A 6,447-nucleotide genomic window follows, 5' to 3' on the forward strand; every position below is an offset into this window, starting at 1 on the left:
ACCTATGTGATGCAGAATCACTTAAGCGCAGGTACTGCCTGGTCTGTGTGTGTAGCCGGTCAGGGTTTTCATTCTCTGGCACGTCCGTGGGTCTGCCTTAGATTCTAAGGCCCCAGGGATGGGAGCGGAGTGAGGGCAGGGCAAGGTGCGGATAACGTAGCAGAAGAAGGCACGTTCCCTTTGGAGGTGAGGTGCCTGTTATTCTGCCAGGAGATGTGGTTTACTATCACAGTTCAGTGCTACCTGAATGATGCAGAGGCCCCAGATCTAACCCTGACTCAGCTATACTTCTTCCAAAGCCATGCAGCCCACACCCCTTCCACAGCCAGCTGTTTGATGAAGAAAATGATCACCAGTCACAAAAAGCAGGTTACCACAACCTACTGGCACTACCAGAAGCAAATTAAAAATCTGTTCCTCAATCCATCTTGGACGTAATGGGGATGAGAGTTTCAACTTTATTTGCAGGAAGGATGGCATTGAAGTGTTCAATATCAATTCATATGCCAACACCCCTCTTTCCTGCAAGCCCAGGCTTTCGTAATTATTAGTGGAGACATCTGCTCAGCCAAATGAAATGTGCAATCTCCTGTACATATAATTAGTGAAGTAATTTTAATTAATTAAACAAATTAATTAATTGCAAGGAGAGTGCAACCATATCTTAGGAACTGCATCCAACTCATTTATTCTGCATGTGTCTAGTGGGCTCCTACTGAGGGCAGAGCCCCACACTCATGCTCTGAGAAGATGAAGATGCTCCTGGCATCTTCACCATCAGTAGCGATGGAACCCAATATGTAGTCGCCGATGACCATCCATTCTGCTTAGGGTGACCAATTCACCCTGGTTTTACTGGGATTGTCTTGGAGTCAAAGTTCAGGTCGGGAGAATCCCGCTGATTCCAAACAAACCAGGTCATCCTGCTTCTACTTGACCTGAGTCCAAGTTCATCCCTGGACACTTACCACTGGAAAGGCAATGGCTAATATTGGGCATCCTGCAACATGGCCCCCTGCCACAGCAGACACTGCTAATTGATTAACGAGCTCCTACTTGCTCCCAGACTGAGCCAGCTCCAAAGCCATCTCACCTTTGCTCCAGGCAGCCACTATTAATCACCCTGAATAGGAGGGTCAGAAAATTAATTTTCCATCTATGCCCTAGAATCATAGAAGCTCTAGGCTAGCAAAGACTTTTGAAGTCTAGTAATCACTCATCCAGAACTTAAATCCCCTCTAGAGTATCCTCCACAAGTAACCAGCCAGCCTCTCCTTATACACTTCTAGTGATGGGGAACTCAACACCTCTTAAAGCAACTCTTCCTATCTTCAATAGTTTTGGCTGCCAAACTCCTTCCTTAAATTACTAAAGTGTCTCTCTTATCAGTGTCTTTTTGGGGACCACATTATGGTGCTTCAGATAATGAAACACAGTTACTAAATTCCTCCCAAGTCTTCCCTTTTCCAGGCTCAATTTCCTTATATGTTACTCACATGACTTGGTTTAAAGTTGGAGTGCTGTCCCAGTCTTACAACAACCCACCTAAGCCCCTCTTGGGGTGTGGTACCCAAGGATGCCCCCCCATGCCAGTTACCTTGCTCCTGGCAGATTCTCTACTCTGCTATAGCATCTGGCAGCTCCACCAGGCACTGGCTCATACCAACACCCTGACGCCGTTTCTGAACATGCTACTGTTGAGCCACAGCTCCATCCATCTGCCACAGGACTTCCCGGGAGCTTAGCAGTCCCGCGACAGGAGAAACCCCATGAGATGGTAAGAAAATATCGTATGAATTACCGACTGCCAATTTCCCGGTTACAAACAACTTGCTCTAAAGGTTTGCTTAAAAGTAATTGTTCAGAATCTTGACAGCATGTAGCCACAGAAACCATATTTTAAATGATGGTTAGACTCCCAGGCCAGCCCACAAAAGCCATCTGAACTCATAATGTACCTGCAGCATAAAACTAACAGTGCTATTTTAACTACACGCAGCCACCATTTATATTATGGTTTCCACGGTAACACACTCTGTGCTCCATTTCAGAGAACCAGACACAAAGTAAACCTGGTGCTGCATTTACTCTAGGTTGTCCCTGTGGGTGGCGGGGTGGATGGGGGTGTTGACCTCAGGGGAGAAATGACCCTAGTCACTGGCACCCCAGCTCCGTTCAGACCCACAGGTCCTTTAAAGTGTGTGGTCCTAAAGGTCCAACGGCCTACACACATGAAGGCCTGTCAGGACCAGGTGAGCTGTGAGGCTGCTGCCCGGAGGCCATCGGGAAGTTGGCCAGTGATCACGGTTATGGGGTTTGGTTGTGTTTGTGGTGCTGGTGCTTTTCAACCATCTCCTGCAGACGCAAGAACGGGGATGGTTCTCAAAATCAGAAATTTAAAACTAGCAAAGTCACTAATTATCGCGTCCCTCTCTAAGTCCTTAAGAGGGATAGTTACAAGTTGGTGTTTACGGCGATTGGAGGGGAGGGAGAAGATGCACTGACACCGAATGGACAGTAGTGGGGATGCCAAGCAGAGCTTCTGAGTCTCAGTTCCACACCCTTCCTTCTTTCCGCCTTGACCAGCCACCAGGCCACCCTCCCTCCCTGCCCCCGGCGACCCCGAGAGCTGCTTCTCTTCTGAGGAGACTATGGAGCCATCAGGAAGGTAGTGGCCATGTCTCTGGGGCATCCGCCTGCAACAGGAGCAGCTGCACTCACCTGGAGGAGGGCAGGTGTTTGCATGCACAGAGCTGGGCCTGGACCTGGAGACACCACCACCCACTAGTGCCCTGGACTTGCTAACTACAGAGGTCAACCTCCTCCAGCCTCAGCTTCCTCATCTCTACACCGAGCACAGTGTCCTCCTCGCAGGACTGTCGCGACTAATAAATGAAAGGCAATAATAATAACAACTGAACTATTTGGTAATAGGTCTTACCAGCACCGCTCTATATGCACTTGGATGAACTCATTTAAACTGTACGAGAACCCTATTATTTCACAAAGGAGGAAACTGAGGCCCAGAGAGGGTGGGTTATGTGCCCCAAGTTGGGCAGCTAATAAGCAGCAGGACCAGGATAATAGATAAAAAGCTGCTTTGAAACTGTCATGTTACCTAAATAGTGGTCATTCTTATCGTTAATGACCGGCATAGGGCCCTGCCTGAATGCTCAAGTCTGGATTTTCTACCACAGGGGACCTGAGTGCGTCCTGCCTTGAGATCCCAAGGCTCAGCTGGTGTCTCCTCCAGCCCCAACTATGGACCTCACCCTGGCAGCCTCTCAGTAGTGCACGCTGTTCGCTAAACATTATAGCCCCCGTGCTGGTTCAAAGGCCTCCCCCTCACCTGACCACCCTGTTTAAAACCACGAAATGCACCTTACCCCCCTCACTCCCTCTCACCTTCCTTATCTCATTTTTTCCCATAGCACTTATCACCTACTAACCTACTACATATCGTATTTATTTATTGCTGGTCTCCCCAACGAGACCATACGTTCCAGGAGGGCAAGGAATTTGATCTCTTTTGTTCCACGCTTTACCCCCAGCACTCAGAACAGTGCTAGACACGTGGGCAGGCACTCGGTAAGTATCTGCTGAATGAATGACAAATTCATCTTTATTGACATAGCAAAAATGTCCATAACATCTTGTTAAGCAAAAGAGAGCAGGGCCCTAAATTTTATATAAAACGATCCCACTGGGGCTTCCCTGGTGGCACAGTGGTTGAGGGTCCGCCTGCCGATGCAGGAGACACAGGTTCGTGCCCCGGTCTGGGAAGATCCCACATGCTGCGGAGCGGCTGGACCCGTGAGCCATGGCCGCTAAGCCTGCACGTCTGGAACCTGTGCTCCGCAACGGGAGAGGCCAGGGCAGTGAGAGGCCCACGTACCGCAAAACAAAACAAAACAAAACAAAACAAAAAAAAACGATCCCACCTCTGTAAATATATCATGTGTGTGTCTGAGCACATGTGTGAAGACACAGAAAAAAAATCTAGAAAGATACACATGAAAATGTTCATTGTGACTGTTTCTAAGGAGTAGGAGTAAAAACAGTTTTAACTTCCTTCCAAATGTTTTACAAAGACCATGCATTATTCCTATATCTTTCTAAACCTATTTATAGTTGAAAACGAACACACTTGTGCACGCTTGTGGGCAGACACACAGCAGAAGCATGCAACTAGTTATTAGCGACACAAGCAGGAGGTCAGGACTGGTGGCAGCACAGAACACCCACCTCGGATGGTGGGCCACACAGCATCCCCACTCATCCATCAGCAACGCCGAAAGAAATCACAGGATTAGGTCTTCAGGGTCTGGCACTCAGCAGCCCCTCCTTCAGAACTCCTCCCAGATCCAACCCCACTTTCCTGCCTCTCTGGAGCAGTCTCAGAATTGTTTAATCCTGTGATTATTTGTAAATTACACCTGAAGGTTCCAGAACATGTAAAGCAAATCTAAGACATCAAGTGAGGTATTCGGCAACAAAAAAACTCACTTCGCAGTAAAAAAAAAAAAAGCCTCATTCTCTCATGCCTGTGTTAAAGAGGAAGTCAGGAGGGCTGAATTCCACCCAAGACCCTGGGCCTGTGGCTCGGGCACAGCCTCCAACGTGTTCTGCATACAGGGGCTCACAGGGCACCCACCCACGGACTCACACGTCCTCCGTCACACACAAATCACCGAGGCACTGACCACAACGACACGTGCAAAGTGAGGGCCAGTTGTGGGCCCGGCGCAAGGCCAGGTGCTGTGAGGTGGAAGGAAAGGCAACCTAAGATGAGACGTCTGCCTTCAAGGAAGGGCTAACACACGAGAAAGACGGAAGAAAACAATCACCCTTAATGGAGCGGCACTTACTAGCCAAGTAGTAAGAGTTCTGAGAACAAAGCGGTAAGTGCAGGAAAGGAGGCTTCAGGGAAGAAGGCAGGCTGCACCCAGGCCTCGCTGAGAGCCGGGCCGTGGTGCGCCCACAAGAGAGGGTCTGAGGGCTGAGACTGGGCCGAGGCAGGTGGGCCTCAGTGCCTGCCACATGCCCTGCCGCCTCCCCTGCCCTAACTTCCAGGCAGAGCCTGCTGCTCTGAGTGCCGCATGTGTGCGGAGAGCCGCCCCCAGAGAGGGCACACGCTCCCGGAGCTAGATGAGTTTTACCTTGAAGTGACAGAAGCTTTCACAGCTCGGTTGATTTCAGGAGGCAAGTGGAGCCAGAGAGGAAGAGAAGGCAACACTTGCAACTGTGTCCTGAGCCAGGGACTCTGGTCAACCCATAGTGATTCAGAAAACGGTCTGAAAGGCCTCTAAGAGCAGAGATGCAGGCAAGTCTCACGGTTTAGCTTCAAAGAGCTGGGGTAGAAATAGCAGAGGTGGAAAGACAGAAAGAAAGGAGGAAAAAGGCCAAACCAAGGACCTCAAAAAGGGAAAAGAAATCAAGAGAGCTGGCCAGGGCAGGGAAGGGAGCAAGTGGCATCTAAAGAGACCATCTGTCCTGGTTTGCCAAGGATGGAGGGGTAGCCCAGCACTCAGGACTTCTGGGACGAACACCAGGACAGCCCCAGGCAAACCGGGACGAGTTGGTCAGCCCAGTGGTAGCATGTCACTCAGGGATGCTAAGGGGTTGCTGACCCCTTGGTGCTTTCCCTCCCTCCTTCGTGGACCTGTCACTGCCCACTGGCACCCCCAGGGCAATGGGAAGGATAAGGAGGTCAACATACGGATGTGACCATGTGCCTCTCCTTCTAGCTTGAGTCCTCTCATCTCAACCATGCAAATGTCTGAAAGGGTTCAGAGAGCAGAGAAAATTCTTTACTGTTGTTGTTAAAATAACACCTAGAATCACAGCCACTATCCTTTACTCAACTGTTTCTCAGGCATTGGGCTCACCAGCTGCCCAGCTGGGAGAGGACATGGCGCTCTGCCCTTAGGGAAGTGCCATATCCGTACACGGAAATCAGAAGCAGCAGAGGGGCTGTCACACCCAGCTCCTGAACCCATCCCTCTCCAGTCTCCATCCCCCTCTGCCCTCTCAGAGCTTCATTTCCCATCTGCCTCTCCCCAAGGCAGGTCCTGAGAGGGTAAAATCCACTCACTCAGCAAGGACTTACTGAGCATTTACTGTGTGGCAGACACTGTTAGGGACTGTGGAGAACACAAAGAAGTTACGGTTCAGTGGTGGGGGGCAGGGTGGGGTGGCAGATTGGGGCTGGTGTAGAGAAGGGGAGAATCATTCAATAGTCGACACTTAGTCACACTGCCCTTAACAGATGCCAAGAACTGTACTGGGGGAATAGAGACAAGTAACCAGACAACTGCAAAACCATTCTAAGTACAATGATGGTGATGTGGGGGCACCTACCCCAGTTACTGAACCAAATACCAACCCACCTCACTTTAGCCTGGGGGTAAGTGCTATGGAGAAGGAAGGGAGGGAGGGAGGCGGGGG

Source organism: Lipotes vexillifer, unplaced genomic scaffold, assembly GCF_000442215.2.
Source record: "Lipotes vexillifer unplaced genomic scaffold, Lipotes_vexillifer_v1.1 scaffold4, whole genome shotgun sequence".
NCBI lineage: Eukaryota > Metazoa > Chordata > Mammalia > Artiodactyla > Lipotidae > Lipotes > Lipotes vexillifer.